Source organism: Macaca mulatta, chromosome 11 (genome assembly GCF_049350105.2).
Source record: "Macaca mulatta isolate MMU2019108-1 chromosome 11, T2T-MMU8v2.0, whole genome shotgun sequence".
In the NCBI taxonomy this organism is placed as follows: Eukaryota; Metazoa; Chordata; class Mammalia; order Primates; family Cercopithecidae; genus Macaca; species Macaca mulatta.
The window spans coordinates 37,373,138-37,392,769 of record NC_133416.1 but is presented as its reverse complement, the minus strand read 5'-3'; positions in this window follow the sequence as shown (position 1 = coordinate 37,392,769).

Genomic DNA, 19,632 nt, shown 5'->3' with positions numbered 1-19,632 from the left:
GGAGTGTTCAAGGGTAAGCCACAAATGTAGAGACTACCCTTTTATCAGTATGATTGGGTGTAGTTTTTAAACATGCCAATCAGATGGCTAAAGGATCTTGTAAAGCTCATCTTTCTCACCTAATTAGCTCGTTTGGATTGACAGAGCCCTAATTTAGAGATTTGTTCTTGAAAAAAAGTATTTCTCAAAGAAATATATCACTTGAGACCGGGCGTGGTGGCTCAAGGCTGTAATTCTAGCACTTTGGGAGGCCAAGGTGGGCGGATCACCTGAGGTTGGGAGTTCAAGACCAGCCTGACCAACATGGAGAAACCCCGTCTTTACTAAAAATAAAAAATTAGCCAGGCGTGGTGGCACATGCCTATAATCCCAGCTACTAGGGAGGCTGAGACAGGAGAATCACTGGAACCCGGGAGGCGGAGGTTGCGGTGAACCGAGATTGCACCATTGCACTCCAGCCTGGGCAACAAGAGTGAAACTCCATCTCAAAAAAAAAAAAAAAAAAGAAAAGAAATATACCACTTGACTAAGAACACACTGTATTATTAGCTATACTATGTCACATTGCAGATTTTAATCTTGGAAACATTGTGCAACTCTTTTATTTTTATTTATTTATTTTTTCAAGGCAAAACTGACTTTATTCAAAGCTGAATTCAGCAACAGAGGAAGAAAATAAAATATGAAGTATTAATGAATTTTTAAGCCATGTTAGCCCTGCTTACCAGACATATGTTTTAGGAGTCTGACCTCTCAGAGTAGCAATTCTCTCTCACATCTGCATGGGTGTGAGGGTGGCTGGTGAATAGAGCTAACTGTTGGCTGTTCCCTACATGGCATCACTAATTATGAATAACAAATTGGCATGGAGTGTAGTATATTCTTAAATGGCTGCAGTATGTTAAAAAAATCATAAGACCTGATGACATCAGAAAACAAAGAATACAGCAGGTAATACTGACAGGATGTATTCCTTAATATTGCCCGATGTATGTTAGCTCATGAATATTATTGTATGGGACTTAAGTTCAGTTGGTTGAACACCATGTTCCTGACATCTGTTAGCAGTATGATCCAAATCTACACGTGCCTAACTACCACTTGGAAATAAGGGAAGATGAGATGAAAGAGGCTGGATGTATTGGTTAAAATACTTTCCCTTTTTCCTTAAAAAAAGTCAGAGTACAGGCCTCTTTTAATGTTAAAAACAACACTTCAGGTATAAAATAGTAGTCCGTCTCTAAGTTCTAGTATGTTATTAAAACACCCTGCTGTAAGCAAATTCTCTCTTGAGGAATTTAGGACTATGACGTGGATTTAGGAAATTGATCACATAGGGGTACCTGTGACAGCCCTATAAATGTTTTAATATTAACCAAAATAAAAGGAAAATCTAACATTAAATAGACTAGCAAGGACACATAATATATTTTAAATGAATAATTACTGATATTCTACAATTAATTCTCATTTTCCTTTTCTTCCTTACGGGAGCTACTTCAGGATCTTCTGTCCTCATTGTTTTAGTGAGAGGCTTATTAATGAATTTTGTTTTGTTGCAATCTGTGACATATTGAAGTGGAGTTTGGTCTTGTATAAAAATGTTCAATATCTTTCTGCTCTTCTGAACTACATTGTTGAGTTCTGCTTCCAGACACCCAACAAAACCAAAATAATATGGGCACTTCATATATTGAGAAAAAAGGAGATAAATGCAACAGCAACAATAACATTGTGGGTAGTCTTGTAACCTTTTCAATGTATTACAGAGGAGTAGATTTTATGAACACCTAATCCCACTCAACAAATATGCCCCAAAACAAAGAGATAGTTAGTTATTCAGCATTAACTTTGTGCATGAACTTAACCAATGCCAGCACAAATTAGAATACAAACGAAGATCTAGGCCAGACTTTCTGAAAATCTCTGACACTTTTAACTGCTCTGCATCTAACAGAGAAGGCTTGGGGTTATTTGCATAATCTTCCTACCTCAGTCTTTTTTAAAAAAATTATTTATTTATTATTATTATTATACTTTAAGTTCTAGGGTACATGTGCATAACGTGCAGGTTTGTTACATATGTATACTTGTGCCATGTTGGTGTGCTGCACCCATCAACTCGTCAGCACCCATCAACTCGTCATTTACATCAGGTATAACTCCCAATGCAATCCCTCCCAACGCCCCCCTCCCCGTGATAGGCCCCTGTGTGTGATGTTCCCCTTCCCGAGTCCAAGTGATCTCATTGTTCAGTTCCCACCTATAAGTGAGAACATGCGGTATTTGGTTTTCTGTTCTTGTGATAGTTTGCTGAGAATGATGGTTTCCAGCTGCATCCATGTCCCTACAAAGGACACAAACTCATCCTGTTTTATGGCTGCATAGTATTCCATGGTGTATATGTGCCACATTTTCTTAATCCAGTCTGCCACTGATGGACATTTGGGTTGATTCCAAGTCTTTGCTATTGTGAATAGTGCCGCAATAAACATATGTGTACATGTGTCTTTATAGCAGCATGATTTATAAACCTTTGGGTATATACCCAGTAATGGGATGGCTGGGTCATATGGCACATCTAGTTCTAGATCCTTGAGGAATCGTCATACTGTAATCCATAATGGTTGAACTAGTTTACAATCCCACCAACAGTGTAAAAATGTTCCTATTTCTCCACATCCTCTCCAGCACCTGTTGTTTCCTGACTTTTTAATGATTGCCATTCTAACTGGTGTGAGATGGTATCTCATTGTGGTTTTGATTTGCATTTCTCTGATGGCCAGTGATGATGAGCATTTTTTCATGTGTCTGTTGGCTGTATGAATGTCTTCTTTTGAGAAATGTCTGTTCATATCCTTTGCCCACTTTTTGAAAGGGTTGTTTATTTTTTTCTTGTAAATTTGTTTGAGTTCTTTGTAGGTTCTTGATATTGGCCCTTTGTCAGATGAGTAGATTGCAAAACTTTTCTCCCATTCTATAGGTTGCCTGTTCACTCTGATGGTAGTTTCTTTTGCTGTGCAGAAGCTCTTTGGTTTAATGAGATCCCATTTGTCAATTTTGGCTTTTGTTGTCGTTCCTTTTGGTGTTTTAGACATGAAGTCTTTGCCCATGCCTATGTCCTGAATGGTACTACCTAGGTTTTCTTCTAGGATTTTTATGGTATTAGGTCTAACATTTAAGTCTCCAATCCTTCTTGAATTAATTTTTGTATAAGGAGTAAGGAAAGGATCCAGTTTCAGCTTTCTACTTATGGCTAGCCAATTTTCCCAGCACCATTTATTAAATAGGGAATCCTTTCCCCATTTCTTGTTTCTCTCAGGTTTGTCAAAGATCAGATGGCTGTAGATGTGTGATATTATTTCTGAGAGCTCTGTTCTGTTCCATTGGTCTGTATCTCTGTTTTGGTACCAGTACCATGCTGTTTTGGTTACTGTAGCCTTGTAGTATAGTTTGAAGTCAGGTAGCGTGATGCCTCCAGCTTTGTGTTTCTGACTTAGGATTGTCTTGGCAATGCAGGCTCTTTTTTGGTTCCATATGAACTTTAAAGCAGTTTTTTCCAATTCTGTGAAGAAACTCATTGGTAGCTTGATGGGGATGGCATTGAATCTATAAATTACCTTGGGCAATATGGCCATTTTCACGATATTGATTCTTCCTATCCATGAGCATGGTATATTCTTCCATTTGCTTGTGTCCTCTTTTATTTCACGGAGCAGGGTTTGTAGTTCTCCTTGAAGAGGTCCTTTACATCCCTTGTAAGTTGGATTCCTAGGTGTTTTATTCTCTTTGAAGCAATTGTGAATGGAAGTTCATTCATGACTTGGCTCTCTGTTTGTCTGTTACTGGTGTATAAGAATGCTTGTGATTTTTGCACATTAATTTTGTATCCTGAGACTTTGCTGAAGTTGCTTATCAGCTTAAGGAGATTTTGGGCTGAGACAATGGGGTTTTCTAAATATACAATCATGTCATCTGCAAACAGGGACAATTTGACTTCTTCTTTTCCTAACTGAATACCCTTTATTTCTTTCTCTTGCCTGATTGCCCGAGCCAGAACTTCCAACACTATGTTGAATAGGAGTGGTGAGAGAGGGCATCCCTGTCTTGTGCCAGTTTTCAAAGGGAATTTTACCAGTTTTTGCCCATTCAGTATGATATTGGCTGTGGGTTTGTCATAAATAGTTCCTATTATTTTGAGGTACGTTCCATCAATACCGAATTTATTGAGCGTTTTTAGCATGAAGGGCTGTTGAATTTTGTCAAAAGCCTTTTCTGCATCTATTGAGATAATCATGTTGTTCTTGTCTTTGGTTCTGTTTATATGCTGGATTACATTTATTGATTTGCGAATGTTGTACCAGACTTGCATCCCAGGGATGAAGCCCACTTGATCATGGTGGATAAGCTTTTTGATGTGTTGCTGAATCCGGTTTGCCAGTATTTTATTGAGGATTTTTGCATCAATGTTCATCAGGGATATTCGTCTAAAATTCTCTTTTTTTGTTGTGTCTCTGCCAGGCATTGGTATCAGGATGATGTTGGCCTCATAAAATGAGTTAGGGAGGATTCCCTCTTTTTCTATTGATTGGAAGAGTTTCAGAAGGAATGGTACCAGTTCCTCCTTGTACCTCTGGTAGAATTCAGCTGTGAATCCATCTGGTCCTGGACTTTTGGTTGGTAGGCTATTAATTATTGCCTCAATTTCAGAGCCTGCTATTGGTCTATTCAGGGATTCAACTTCTTCCTTGTTTAGCCTTGGAAGAGTGTAAATGTCCAGGAAATTATCCATTTTTTCTAGATTTTCTAGTTTATTTGCGTAGAGGTGTTTATAGTATTCTCTGAGGGTAGTTTGTATTTCTGTGGGATCGGTGGTGATATCCCCTTTATCATTTTTTATTGCATCTATTTGATTCCTTTCTTTTCTTCTTTATTAGTCTTGCTAGTGGTCTGTCAGTTTTGTTGATCTTTTCAAAAACCGACTCCTGGATTCATTGATTTTTTGGACGGTTTTTTGTGTCTCTATCTCCTTCAGTTCTGCTCTGATCTTAGTTATTTCTTGCCTTCTGCCAGCTTTTGGATGCGTTTGCTCTTGCTTCTCTAGTTCTTTTAATTGTGATGTTAGAGTGTCAATTTTAGTTCTTTCCTGCTTTCTCTTGTGGGCATTTAGTGCTATAAATTTCCCTCTACACACTGCTTTAAATGTGTCCCAGAGATTCTGGTATGTTGTATCTTTGTTCTCATTGGTTTCAAAGAACATCTTTATTTTTGCCTTCATTTCATTATTTACCCAGTAGTCATTCAGGAGCAGATTGTTCAGTTTCCATGTAGTTGAGTAGTTTTGATTGAGTTTCTTAGTCCTGAGTTCTAGTTTGATTGCACTGTGGTCTGAGAGACAGCTTGTTATAATTTCTGTTCTTGTACATTTGCTGAGGAGTGCTTTACTTCCAATTATGTGGTCAATTTTGGAATAAGTGTGATGTGGTGCTAAGAATGTATATACTGTTGATTTGGGGTGGAGCATTCTATAGATATCTATTAGGTCTGCTTGCTGCAGAGATGAGTTCAATTCCTGGATATCCTTGTTAACTTTCTGTCTCGTTGATCTGTCTAATGTTGACAGTGGGGTGTTGAAGTCTCCCATTATTATTGTATGGGAGTCTAAGTCTCTTTGTAAGTCTCTAAGGACTTGTTTGATGAATCTGGGTGCTCCTGTATTGGGTGCATATATATTTAGGATAGTTAGCTCTTCCTGTTGAATTGATCCCTTTACCATTATGTAATGGCCTTCTTTGTCTCTTTTGATCTTTGATGGTTTAAAGTCTGTTTTATCAGAGACTAGGATTGCAACCCCTGCTTTTTTTTGTTCTCCATTTGTTTGGTAGATCTTCCTCCATCCCTTTATTTTGAGCCTACGTATGTCGCTTCATGTGAGATGGGTCTCCTGAACACAGCAGACTGATGGGTCTTGACTCTTTATCCAGTTTTCCAGTCTGTGTCTTTTAATTGGAGCATTTAGTCCATTTACATTTAAGGTTAATATTGTTATGTGTGAACTTGATCCTGCCATTATGATATTAACTGGTTATTTTGCTCGTTAGTTGAGGCAGTTTCTTCCTAGCCTCGATGGTCTTAACATTTTGGCATGTTTTTGCAATGGCTGGTACTGGTTGTTCCTTTCCATATTTAGTGCTTCCTTCAGGGTTTCTTGTAAGGCAGGCCTGGTGGTGGCAAAATCTCTAAGCATTTGTTTATCTGTAAAGGATTTTATTTCTCCTTCACTTATGAAACTTAGTTTGGCTGGATATGAAATTCTGGGTTTAAAGTTCTTTTCTTTAAGAATGTTGAATATTGGCCCCCACTCTCTTCTGGCTTGTAGAGTTTCTGCCGAGAGATCTGCTGTTAGTCTGATGGGTTTCCCTTTGTGGGTAACCCGACCTTTCTCTCTGGCTGCCCTTATTTTTTTCCTTCATTTCAATTTTGGTGAATCTGGCAATTATGTGTCTTGGAGTTGCTCTTCTTGAGGAGTATCTTTGTGGCGTTCTCTGTATTTCCTGGATTTGAATGTTGGCCTGCCCTACTAGATTGGGGAAGTTCTCCTGGATGATATCCTGAAGAGTGTTTTCCTACTTGGTTCCATTTTCCCCCTCACTTTCAGGCACCCCAATCAGATGTAGATTTGGTCTTTTTACATAATCCCATACTTATTGCAGGCTTTGTTCATTTCTTTTTCTTCTTTTTTCCTTTGGTTTCTTTTCTTGCTTCATTTCATTCATTTGATCCTCAATCGCTGATACTCTTTCTTCCAGTTGATCGAGTCAGTTATTGAAGCTTGGGCATTTGTAACGTATTTCTCATGTCATGGTGTTCATCTCTGTCATTTCATTTATGACCTTCACTGCATTAATTACTCTAGCTATCAATTCTTCCACTCTTTTTTCAAGATTTTTAGTTTCTTTGCACTGGGTACGTAATTCCTCCTTTAGCTCTGAGAAGTTCGATGGACTGAAGCCTTCTTCTCTCGTCTTGTCAAAGTCATTCTCCGTCCAGCTTTGATCCGTTGCTGGCGAAGGACTGCGCTCCTTTGCAGGGTGAGATGCGCTCTTATATTTTGGATTTCCAGCTTTTCTGCCCTGCTTTTTCCCCATCTTTGTGGTTTTATCTGCCACTGGTCTTTGATTATGGTGACGTACTGATGGGGTTTTGGTGTAGGTGTCCATCTTCTTTGATAGTTTTCCTTCTAACAGTCAGGACCCTCATCTGTAGGTCTGTTGGAGATTGCTTGAGGTCCACTCCAGACCCTGTTTGCCTGGGTATCAGCAGCAGAGGCTGCAGAAGGTAGAATATTGCTGAACAGCGAGTGTACCTGTCTGATTCTTACTTTGAAGCTTCCTCTCAGGGGTGTACTCCACCCTGTGAGGTGTGGGGTGTCAGACAGCCCCTAGTGGGGGATGTCTCCCAGTTAGGCTACTCAGGGGTCAGGGACCCACTTGAGCAGGCAGTCTGTCCCTTCTCAGATCTCAACCTCCGTGTTGGGAGATCCGCTGCTCTCTTCAAAGCTGTCAGACAGAGTCGTTTGCGTCTGCAGAGGTTTCTGCTGTTTTGTTGTTGTTGTGGTGGTGGTGGTTGTTGTTTAGCTATGCCCTGTACCCAAACGTGGAGTCTACAGAGACAGGCAGGTTTCCTAGAGCTGCTGTGAGCTCCACCCAGTTGGAGCTTCCCAGTGGCTTTTTTTACCTACTTAAGCCTCAGCAATGGCAGGCGCCCCTCCCTCAGCCTCGCTGCTGCGTTGCGGTTAGATCACAGACTGCTGTGCTAGCAATGAGGGAGGCTCCGTGAGCGTGGGACCCTCCCGGCCAGGTGTGTGATATAATCTCCTGGGTTCCTGTTTGCTTAAAGCGCAGTATTGGGGTGGGAATTACCCGATTTTCCAGGTGTTTTGTGTCTCAGTTCCCCTGGCTAGGAAAAGGGATTCCCTTCCCCCTTGCGCTTCCCAGGTGAGGCGATGCCTCGCCCTGCTCCATCTCTCCCTGGTCGGGCTGCAGCAGGTGAGCAGCACCGATTTTTGGGCACTCACTACTGAGATGAACCCAGTACCTCAGTTGAAAATGCAGAAATCACCGGTCTTCTGTATTGTTCGTGCTGGGAGTTGGAGACTGGAGCTGTTCCTATTCGGCCATCTTGCTCCGCCCCTGTGTCCCTTTCTCATTTTTAATTGGGGATATTTCCTTTTGCTGTATACTCCTCCAAGTGATCCAAAATATCGGTTCTCAGACTGAACAATAACTGGACTAGGAAACAGCTCCATGAAATAGAGCTGTAACTCAGTGAATTGAACTCACACATAACAAAGCAGTTTCTCAGAAAGCTTCTTTCTACTTTTTATCTGAAGATACTTCCTTTTTCACCATAAATTTTGTTGGGCAAAGAAATATCCCATTGCAGTTTTGAAGAAAACTGTGTTAGCAAACTGGTCAATGAACAGAAAAGTGTAACTCTGTGAGTTGCACTCACAGATCACAATGCAGTTTCTCACAATGCTTCCTTTCAGTTTTTATCTGAAGATATTTCCTTTTACACTGTAGCTGAAAACCACTCCCAAATACACTCAGCAGTTTCCACGAGAAGAGTGTTAGCAAGCAGCTACAAGAACAGAAAAGTTGAACTCAGTGAGAAAAAATCAGAGATCAAAAAGAGCAGGTTCTCGGAAAGATTCTTTCTACTTTTTAACTGAAGATATTTCCTTTGTCACCGTGATCATCATTGGGCAAAGAAATATCCCACTGCAGATTTCAAGAAAACTGTGTTAGCAAACTGATGAATGAACAGAAAAGTGTAACTCTGTGAGTGGCATTCACACGTCACAATGCAGTTTCTCAGAACGCTTCTTTTCAGTTTTTATCTGAAGATATTTCCTTTTTCACTGTAGCCGTCAATGGACTCCAAAATAACTCTTAGCAGATTCCACAAGAAGAGTGTTAGCAAACAGATACATGAACAGAAAGGTGGAACTCTGTGAGGTGAATGCACAGCTCAGATAGAAGTTTCTCAGAATGCTTCCTTTCAGTTTTTATCTGAAGATATTTCCTTTTTCACAGTAGCCTTCCATGCGCTCCCAAATATCACTTTGCAGATTCCACGAGAAGAGTGTTAGCAAACAGCTACATGAACAGAAAGGTAGAATTCTGTGAGATGAACTCAGAGATCTGCAAGACATTTCTCAGAAATCTTCTTTCTCGTTTTTATCTGGGGATATTTCCTTAGGCTGTATACTCCTCCAAGTGATCTGAAATATCTATTCTAAGATTCAACAAAAACTGCACTAGCAAACAACTCCATGAAATACAGCTGTAACTTAGTGAGTTGAACTCACACATCACAAAGCAGTTTCTCAGAGCTTTTTTTCTAGTTTTTATCTGAAGATATTTCCTTTGTCACCATAAGCTTCATTGGGCAAAGAAATATCCCACTGCAGTTTTGAAGAAAACTGTGTCAGCAAACTGATCAATGAACTGAAATGTGTAACACTGTGAGTTGCATTCACAGGTCACAATGCATTTTTTCCGAACGCTTCTTTTCAGTTTTTATCTCAAGATATTTCCTTTTTCACTGTAGCAGTCAATCTGCCCCCAAATATCACTTTACAGATTCCACGAGAAGAGTGTTAGGAAGCACCTACATGAACAGAAAGGTGGAACACTGTGAGATTAATGCACAGGTCACATAGAAGTTTCTCAGAAAGATTCTTTTCAGTTTTTATCTGAAGATAATTCCTTTTTCACTTTAACCCTCCATGCGCTCCCAAATATCACTTTGCAGATTAACCGAGAAGAGTGTTAGCAAAGAGCTACATGAACAGAAAGGTGGAACCTTGTGAGATGAACTCAGAGATCAGAAAAACATTTCTCTGAAATCTACTTTCTCATTTTTATCTGGGGATATTTCCTTTGGCTGTATACTCCTCCAAGTGATCCGAAATATTGGACTCAGATTCACCAAAAACTGGACTAGCAAACAGCTTAATGAAATATAGGTGTAACTCAGTGAGTTGAATTCACACATCACAAAGCAGTTTCTCAGAAAACTTCTTTCTACTTTTTAATTGAAGATATTTCCTTTGTCACCATAAGCTTCATTGGGCAAACAAATATCCCACTGCAGATTTGAAGAAAACTGTGTTACCAAACTGATCAGTGATCAGAAAAGTGTAACTCTGTGAGTTGTGTTCACACGTCACAAAGCAGTTCTCAGAATGCTTCTTTTCAGTTTTTATCTGAAGATATTTCCTTTTTCACTGTAGCCGTCAATGTGCTCCCAAATAACACTTAGCAGATTCCACGAGAAGAGTGTTAGCAAACAGCTACATGAAGAGAAAGGTGGAACTCTGTGAAGTGAATGCACAGGTCGTATAGAAGTTTCTCAGGACGCTTCCTTTCAGTTTGTATCTGAAGATATTTCCTATTTCACAGTAGCATTCAATGCGCTCCCAAATATCACATAGCAGATTCCATGAGAGGAGTATTAGCAAACAGCTACATGAACAGAAAGGGAGAATTCTGTGAGATGAACTCAGAGATTAGGAAGACATTTCTCAGAAATCTTCCTTCTCGTTTTTATCTGATATATTTCCTTTGGCTGTATACTCCTCCTAGTGATCTGAAATATCGTTTGTCAGATTCAACAGACACTGGACTAGCAAATACTTCCATGAAACAGAGCTGTAACTCAGTGAGCTGAACTCACACATCACAAAGCAGTTTCTCAGAAAGCTTTTTTCTAGTTTTTATCTGAAGATATTTCCTTTGTCACCATAAGCTTCATTGGGCAAAGAAAAATCCCACTGTAGTTTTGAAGAAAACTGTGTTAGCAAACTGATCAGTGAACAGAAAAGTGTAGCTCTGTGAGTTACATTCACACGTCACAATGCAGTTTCTCAGAACGCTTCTTTTCAGTTTTTATCTGAAGATATTACCTTTTTCACAGTAGCCATCAACAGGCTCCCAAATATCACTTAGCAGATTCCACGAGAAGAGTGTTAGCAAACAGCTACATGAATAAAAATGTGGAACTCTGTGAGATGAATCCACAGGTCATAGAGAAGTTTCTCAGAACGCTTCTTCTCAGTTTTTATCTGAAGATATTTCCTTTTTCACTGTAGCGGTCAATGTGCTCCTAAATATCACTTTGCAGATTCCACGAGAAGAGTGTTAGCAAACAGCTACATGAACAGAAAGGTGGAACCCTGTGAGCTGAACTCAGAAATCAGAAAGATATTTCTCAGAAATCTTTTTTCTCGTTATTATCTGGGGATATTTCCTTTGGCTGTAAACCCCTCCAAGCGATCCGATATATCGGTTCTCAGATTCAACAAAAATTGGACTAGCAAACAACTCCATGAATACAGTTGTAATTCAGTGAATTGAATTCACTCATCACAAAGCAGTTTCTCAGAAAGCTTCTTTCTACTTTTTACTTGAAGATATTTCCTTTGTCACCGTAAGCTTCATTGAGCAAAGAAATATCCCACTGCAGTTTTGAAGAAAACTGTGTTAGCAAACTGATCAATGAACAGAAAAGTGTAACTCTGTGAGTTGCATTCACATGTCACAATGCAGTTTCTCAGAACGCTTCTTTTCAGTTTTTATCTGAAGATATTTCCTTTTTCACTGTAGCCTTGAAAGCGTTACCAAATATGACTTAGAATATTCCACGAGAACAGTGATATCAAACAGCTACATGAACAGAATCGTGCAACGCTGTGAGATGAACTCAGAGATCAGAAAGACATTTCTCAGAAATCATCTTTCTCCTTATTACCTGGGGATATTTCCTTTTTCTGTATACTCCTCCAAGCAATTCGAAATATCGGTTCTCAGATTCATCAAAAACTGGACTAGCAAACAGTTCCATGTAATTCAGCTGTAACTCAGTGAGGTGAATTCACACATCACAAAGCAGTTTCTCAGAAAGCTTCTTTCTACCTTTTATTTGAAGATATTTCCTCTGTCACCATAAGCTTCATTGGGCAAAGAAATATCCCACTGCAGTTTTGAAGAAAACTGTTAGCAAACTGATCAATGAACAGAAAAGTGTAACTCTGTGAGTTGCATTCACAGGTCACAATGCAGTTTCTCAGAACGCTTCTCTTCAGCTTATATCTGAAGATATTTCCTTTTTCACTGTAGCGGTCAATGTGCTCCCAAATATCACTTAGGAGATTCCATGAGAAGAGTGTTAGGAAACAGCTACAAGAACAGAAAGGTGGAACTCTGTGAGATGAATGCACAGGTCACATAGAAGTTTCTCAGAACGCTTCTTTTTCAGTTTTTATCTGAAGATATTTCCTTTTTCACTGTAGCTCTCAATGTGCTCCCAAATATCACTTTGAAGTTTCCACGAGAAGAGTGTTAGCAAACAGCTAAATGAAAAGAAAGGTGGAACTCTGTGAGATGAATGCACAGGTCACATAGAAGTTTCTCAGAACGCTTCCTTTCAGTTTTTATCTGAAGATATTTCCTTTTTCACTGTTGTCCTCAATGCGCTCCCAAATATCACTTTGCAAATTCCACGTGAAGAGTGTTAACAAACAGCTACATGTATAGAAAGGTGGAACGCAGGGAGATGTACTCAGAGATCAGAAAGGCATTTCTCAGAAATCTTTGTTTTCTTGTTTATCTGGGGATATGTCTCTTGGCTGTATATTCCTACGAGTGTTCTGAAATATCGTTTCTCAGATTCAACAAAAATAGGACTAGCAAACAGCTCCATGAAATACAGCTGTAACTCAGTAAGTTGAATTAACCCTTCACAAAGCAGTTTGTCGGAAACCTTCTTTCTACTTTTTATCTGAAGATATTTCCTTTGTCACTGTAAGCTTCATTGGTCAAAGAATATCCCCCTGCAGTTTTGAAGAAAACTGTGTTAGCAAACTGATCAATGAAGACAAAAGGATAACTCTGTGAGTTGCATTCACAGGTCACAATGCAGTTTCTCAGAACGCTTCTTTTCAGTTTTTATCTGAAGATATTTCCTTTTTCATGCTAGCCCTCAATGCACTCCCAAATATCACTTTGCAGATTTCACGAGAAGGGTGATAGCAAACAGCTACATGAACAGAAAGGTGGAACTCTGTGAGATGAACTCATAGATCAGAAAGACAATTCTCACATCCTCTTTCTCGTTTTTATCGGGGATATTTCTTTCGGCTGTATACCCCTATGAGCAATCCGAAATATTGGTTCTCAGATTCAACAAAAATAGGACTAGCAAACAGCTCCATGAAATAGAGCTGTAACTCAGTGAGTTGAATTAACACATCACAAAGCAGTTACTCAGAAAGCTTCTGTGTACTTTTTATCTGAAGATATTTCCCTTGTCACTGTAAGCTTCATTGGGCAAAGAAATATCCCACTGCAGTTATGAAGAAAACTGTGTTAGCAAACTGATCAATGAAAAGAAAATGTCACTCTGTGAGTTGCATTCACATGTCACAATGCAGTTTCTCAGAACGCTTCTATTCAGTTTTCCTCTGAAGATATTTCCTTTTTCATTGTAGCCGTCAATGTGTTCCCAAATATCACTTAACAGATTCCACGAGAAAAGTGTTAGCAAACAGCTATCTGAACACAAAGCTGGAACTCTGTGAGATGAATGCACAGGTCACATAGAAGTTTCTCAGAACGCTTCTTCTCAATTTTTATCTGAAGATATTTCCTTGTTCACTGTAGCCCTCAATGCGCTCCCAAATATCACTCTGCAGATTCCACGAGAAGAGTGTTAGCAAACAGCTACATGAACAGAAAGGGCGAACTCTGTGAGATGAATGATCAGGTGATATAGATGTTTCTTAGAACGCTTCCTTTCAGTTATTATCTGAAGTTATTTCCTTTTTGACTGTGTCCCTCAATGCGCTCCCAAATATCACTTAGCAAATTCCATGAGAAGAGTGTTATCAAACAGCTACATGAACAGAATGGTGCAACTCTGTGAGATGAACTCAGAGATTACAAAGACATTTCTTAGAAATTATCTTTCTCCTTTTTACCTGGGGATATTTCCTTTGGCTGTATACTCCTCCAAGCAATCCGAAATATCGGTTCTCAGATTCATCAAAAACTGGACTAGCAAACAGCTCCATGAAATTCAGCTGTAACTCAGTGAGGTGAATTCACACATCACAAAGCAGTTTTTCAGAAAGCTTCTTTCTACCTTTTATTTGAAGATATTTCCTTTGTCACCAAAAGCTTCATTGGACAAAGAAATATCCCACTGCAGTTTTGAAGAAAACTGTGTTAGAAAACTGATCCATGAAAAGAAAAGTGTAACTCTGTGAGTTGCATTCACAGGTCACAATGCAGTTTCTCAGAACGCTTCTGTTCCGATTTTATCTGAAGATACTTCCTTTTTCAATGTAGCGGCCAATGTGCTCCGAAATATGACTTTGCGGATTCCACGAGAAGAGTGTTAGGAAACAGCTACCAGAACAGAAATGTGGAACTCTGTGAGATGAATGAACAGGTCACGTAGAAGTTTCTCAGAATGCTTATTTTCAGTTTTTATCTGAAGATATTTCCTTTTTAACTGTAGCTCTCAATGCGCTCCCAAACATCACTTTGCAGATTCCACGAGAAGAGTGTTAGCAAACAGCTACATGAACAGAAAGGTGGAACTCTGTGAGATGAACTCAGAGATCTCAAAGACATTTCTCAGAAATCTTCTTTTTCATGTTTATCTGGGGATATTTCTTTTGGCTGTATACTCCTACCAGTGATCTGAAATATCGTTTCTCAGATTCAAGAGAAACAGGATTAGCAAACAGCTCCATGAAATTCAGCTGTAACTCAGTGATTTGAATTCACACATCACAAAGCAGTTTCTCAGAAATCTTCTTTCTACTTTTTATCTGAAAATATTTCCTTTGTCACTGTAAGCTACATTGGGCAAAGAAATATCCCACTGCTGTTTTGAAGAAAACTGTGTTAGCAAACTGATCAATGAACAGAAAAGTGTAACTCTGTGAGTTGCATTCACACGTCACAATGCAGTTTCTCAGAAAGCTTCTTTTCAGTTTTTATCTGAAGATATTTACTTTTTCACTGTATCCCTTAATGCGCTCCCAAATATCACTTAGCAGATTCCACGAGAAGAGTGTTAGCAAACAGCTGCATGGACAAAAAGGCGGAATTATATGAGATGAAGGCACAGGTCACATAGAAGTTTCTCAGAACGCTTCTTTTCAGCTTTTATCTGAAGATATTTCCTTTTAAACTGTAGCCCTCAATGCGCTCCCAAATATCACTCTGCAGATTCCACGAGAAGAGTTTTAGCAAACAGCTACATGAATAGAAAGGTGTACTCTGTGAGACGAATGATCAGGTGACATAGAAGTTTCTTAGAACGCTTCCTTTCAGTTATTATCTGAAGATATTTCCTTTTTCACTGTATCCCTCAAAGCGCTCCCAAATATCACTTAGAAGATTCCACGAGAAGAGTGTTATCAAACAGCTACATGAACAGAAAGGTGTAACGCTGTGAGATGAACTGAGAGATTACAAAGATATTTCTTAGAAATTATCTTTCTCCTTTTTACCTGGGGATATTTCCTTTGGCTGTATACTCCTCCAAGCAATCCAAATTATCAGTTCTCAGATTCATAAAAAACTGGACTAGCAAACAGCTCCATGAAATTCAGCTGTAACTCAGTGAGTTGAATTCACATATCACAAAGCAGTTTCTCAGAAAGCTTCTTTCTACCTTTTATTTGAAGATATTTCCTTTGTCGCCATAAGCTTCATTGGGCAAAGAAATATCCCACTGCAGTTTTGAAGAAAACTGTGTTAGAAAACTGATCAATGAAAAGGAAAGTGTAACTCTGTGAATTGCATTCATAGGTCACAATGCAGTTTTTCAGAACGCTTCTTTTCAGTTTTTATCTGAAGATATTACCTTTTTCACTGTAGCGGTCAATGTGCTACGAAATATCACTTTGCAGATTCCACGAGAAGAGTGTTAGGAAACAGCTACAAGAACAGAAAGGTGGAACACTGTGAGATGAAGGCACAGATCACATAGAAGTTTCTCAGAACGCTTCTTTTCAGCTTTTATCTGAAGATATTTCCTTTTTCACTGTAGCCCTCAATGCGCTCCCAAATATCACTCTGCAGATTCCACGAGAAGAGTTTTAGCAAACAGCTACATGAACAGCAAGGTGGAACTCTGTGAAATGAACTCAGAGATCAGAAAGACATTTCTCAGAAATCTTCTTTCGTGTTTTTATCTGGCGATTTTCCTTTGACTGTATATTCCTCCAAGCGATCCGAAATATCGGTTCTCAGATTCAACCAAAATTGGACTAACAAACAGCTACATGAAATACTGCTGTAACTCAGTGATATGAATTCACACATCACAAAGCAGTTTCTCAGAAAGCTTCTTTGTACTTTTTATCTGAAGATATGTCCTTTGTCACCGTAAGCTTCATTGGGCAAAGAAATATCCCACTAGAGATTTCAAGAAAACGGTGTTAGCTAACTGATCAATGAACAGAAATGTGTAACTCTGTGAGTTGCATTCACACGTCACAATGCAGTTTCTCACAACGCTTCTTTTCAGTTTTTATCTGAAGATATTTCCTTTTTCACTGAAGCGGTCAATGTGCTCCCAAATATCACTATGCAGATTCCACGAGAAGAGTGTTAGCAAACAACTACATGAACAAAAATGTGGAACTCTGTGAGATGAATGCACAGGTCACATAGAAGTTTCTCAGAACACTTCCTTTCAGTTTTTATCTGAAGATTTTTTTTTCACTGTAGCCCTCAATGCGCTTCCAAATATCACTATGCAGATTCCACGAGAAGAGTGTTAGCAAACAACTACAAGAACAGAAAGGTGGAACTCTGTGAGACGAATGCACAAATCACATAGAAGTTTCTGAAAATGCTTCCTTTCAGTTTTTATCTGAAGGTATTTGCTTTTTCACTGTAGCCCTCAATGCGCTCCCAAATATCACTTAGCAGATTCCACGAGAAGAGTGTTAGAAAACAGCTACATGAACAGAAATGTGAAACTCTGTGATACAAACTCAGGGATCAGGAAGGCATTTCTCAGATATCTTCTTTCTCATTTTTATCTGGGGATATTTCCTTTGGCTGTATATTCCTCCAAGCGATTCGAAATATCGGTTCTCAGATTCAACAAAAACTGCACTAGCAAACAGCTCCATGAAATACAGCTGTAACTCAGTGAGCTGAATTCACACATCACAAAGCAGTTTTTCAGAAAACTTCTTTGTACTTTTTATCTGAAGATAATTCCTTTGTCACCGTAAGCTTCATTGGGCAAAGAAACATTTCACTGCAGATTTCAAGAAAACTGTGTTAGCAAACTGAACAATGAACACAAAAGTGTACCTCTGTGAGCTGCATTCACAGGTCACAATGCAGTTTCTCAGAACGCTTCTTTTCAGTTTTTATCTCAAGATATTTCCTTTTTCACTGTAGCAGTAAATGCACTCCCAAATATCACTTAGCAGATTCCCCGAGAATCATGTTAGCAAACAGCTATATGAACAGAAAGGTGGAATTCTGTGAGATGAATGCACAGGTCATTTAGAAGTTTATCAGAACACTTCCTTTCAGTTTTTATCGGAAGATATTTCCTTTTTCACTGTAGCCCTCAATGCGCTCCCAAATATCACTTTGCAGATTCCACGAGAAGAGTGTTAGTAAACAACTACATGAACAGAAAGGTGGAACTCTGTGAGATGAATTCACAAATGACATAGAAGTTTCTGAGAACGCTTCCTTTCAGTTTTTATCTCAAGGTATTTGCTTTTTCACTGTAGCCCTCAAAGAGCTCCCAAATATCACTTTGCAGCTTCCACGAGAAGAGTGTTAGCAAACAGCTACATGAACAGAAAGGTGGAACTCTATTAGAGGAACTCAAAGATCAGAAAGTCATTTCTCAGAAATCTTCTTTCTCATTTTTATCTGGAGATATTTCCTTTGGCAGAATACTCCTCCAAGCGATCTGAAATATCGCTTCCCAGATTCAACAAAAACAGGAGTAGCAAACAGTTCAAGGAAATACAGCTGTAACTCAGTGAGTTGAATTCACACATCAAAAGGCATTTTCTCAGAAAGCTTCTTTCTACTTTTTATCTGAAGACATTTCCTTTGTCACCGTAAGCTTCATTGGGCAAAGAAACATCCCACTGCAGATTTCAAGAAAACTGTGTTAGCAAACTGAAAAATGAACACAAAAGCGTACCTCTGTGAGCTGCATTCACAAGTCACAATGCAGTTTCTCAGAACGCTTTTTTTCAGTTTTTATCTGAAGATATTTCCTTTTTCACTGTAGCAATCAATGCGCTCCCAAATATCACTTAGTAGATTCATCGAGAAACGTGTTAGCAAACAGCTACATGAACAGAAAGGTGGAATTCTGTGAGATGAATGCACAGGTCATTTAGAAGTTTCTCAGAACACTTCCTTTCATTTTTTATCTGAATATATTTCCTTTTTCACGGTAGCCCTCAATGCGCTCCCAATTATCACTTTGCAGATTCCACAAGAAGAGTGTTAGTAAACAACTACATGAACAGAAAGGTGGAACACTGTGAGATGAATGCACGAATCACATAGAAGTTTCTGAGAACGCTTCCTTTCAGTTTTTATCTGAAAGTATTTGCTTTTTCACTGTAGCCCTCAATGTGCTCCCAAATATCACTTGGCCGCTTCCACGAAAAGAGTGTTAGAAAACAGCTACAGGAACTCTGTTAGATAAACTCAGAGATCAGAAAGACATTTCTCAGAAATCTTCATTCTCATTTTTATCTGGGGATATTTCCTTTGGCTGTATACTCCTCCAAGCGATCTGAAATATCGGTTCTCAGATTCAACAAAAACTGGACTAGCAAAAAGCTCCATGAAATACAGCTGTAACTCAGTGAGTTGAATTCACACATCACAAAGCAGTTTCTCAGAAAGCTTCCTTCTACTCTTTATCTGAATATATTTTCTTTGGCCTAGTAAGCTTCATCGGGCAAAGAAATATCCCATTGCAGATTTCAAGAACACTGTGTTAGCAAACTGATCAATGAACAGAAAACTGTACCATTGTGAGTTGCATTCACACGTCACAATGCAGTTTCTCCGAATACTTGTTTTCAGTTTTTATCTGGAGATATTTCCTTTTTCACTGTAGCCGTCAATGCGCTCCCAAATTTCACTTAGCAAACTCCACGAGAAGAGTGTTAGTAAACAGCTACATGAACAGAAAGGTTTAACTCTGTGAGATGAATGCACAGGTCACATTGAAGTTTCTGAAAACGCTTCTTTTCATTTTTTATCTGCAGACATTTCCTTTTTCACAGTAGCCCTCAATGCGCTACCAAATATCACTTAGCAGATTCCACGAGAAGAGTGGTAGCAAACAGCTACAGGAACAGAAAGGTGGAAATCTGTAAGATGAACTCAGAGATCAGAAAGACGTTTCTCAGAAATCTTCTTTCTCGTTTTTATCTGGAGATTTTTCCTGTGGTATATACTCCTCCAAGCGATAACAAATATTAGTTCTCAGTTTCCAGAAAAACTGGACTAGCAAACAGCTCCATGAAAAACAGCTGTAATT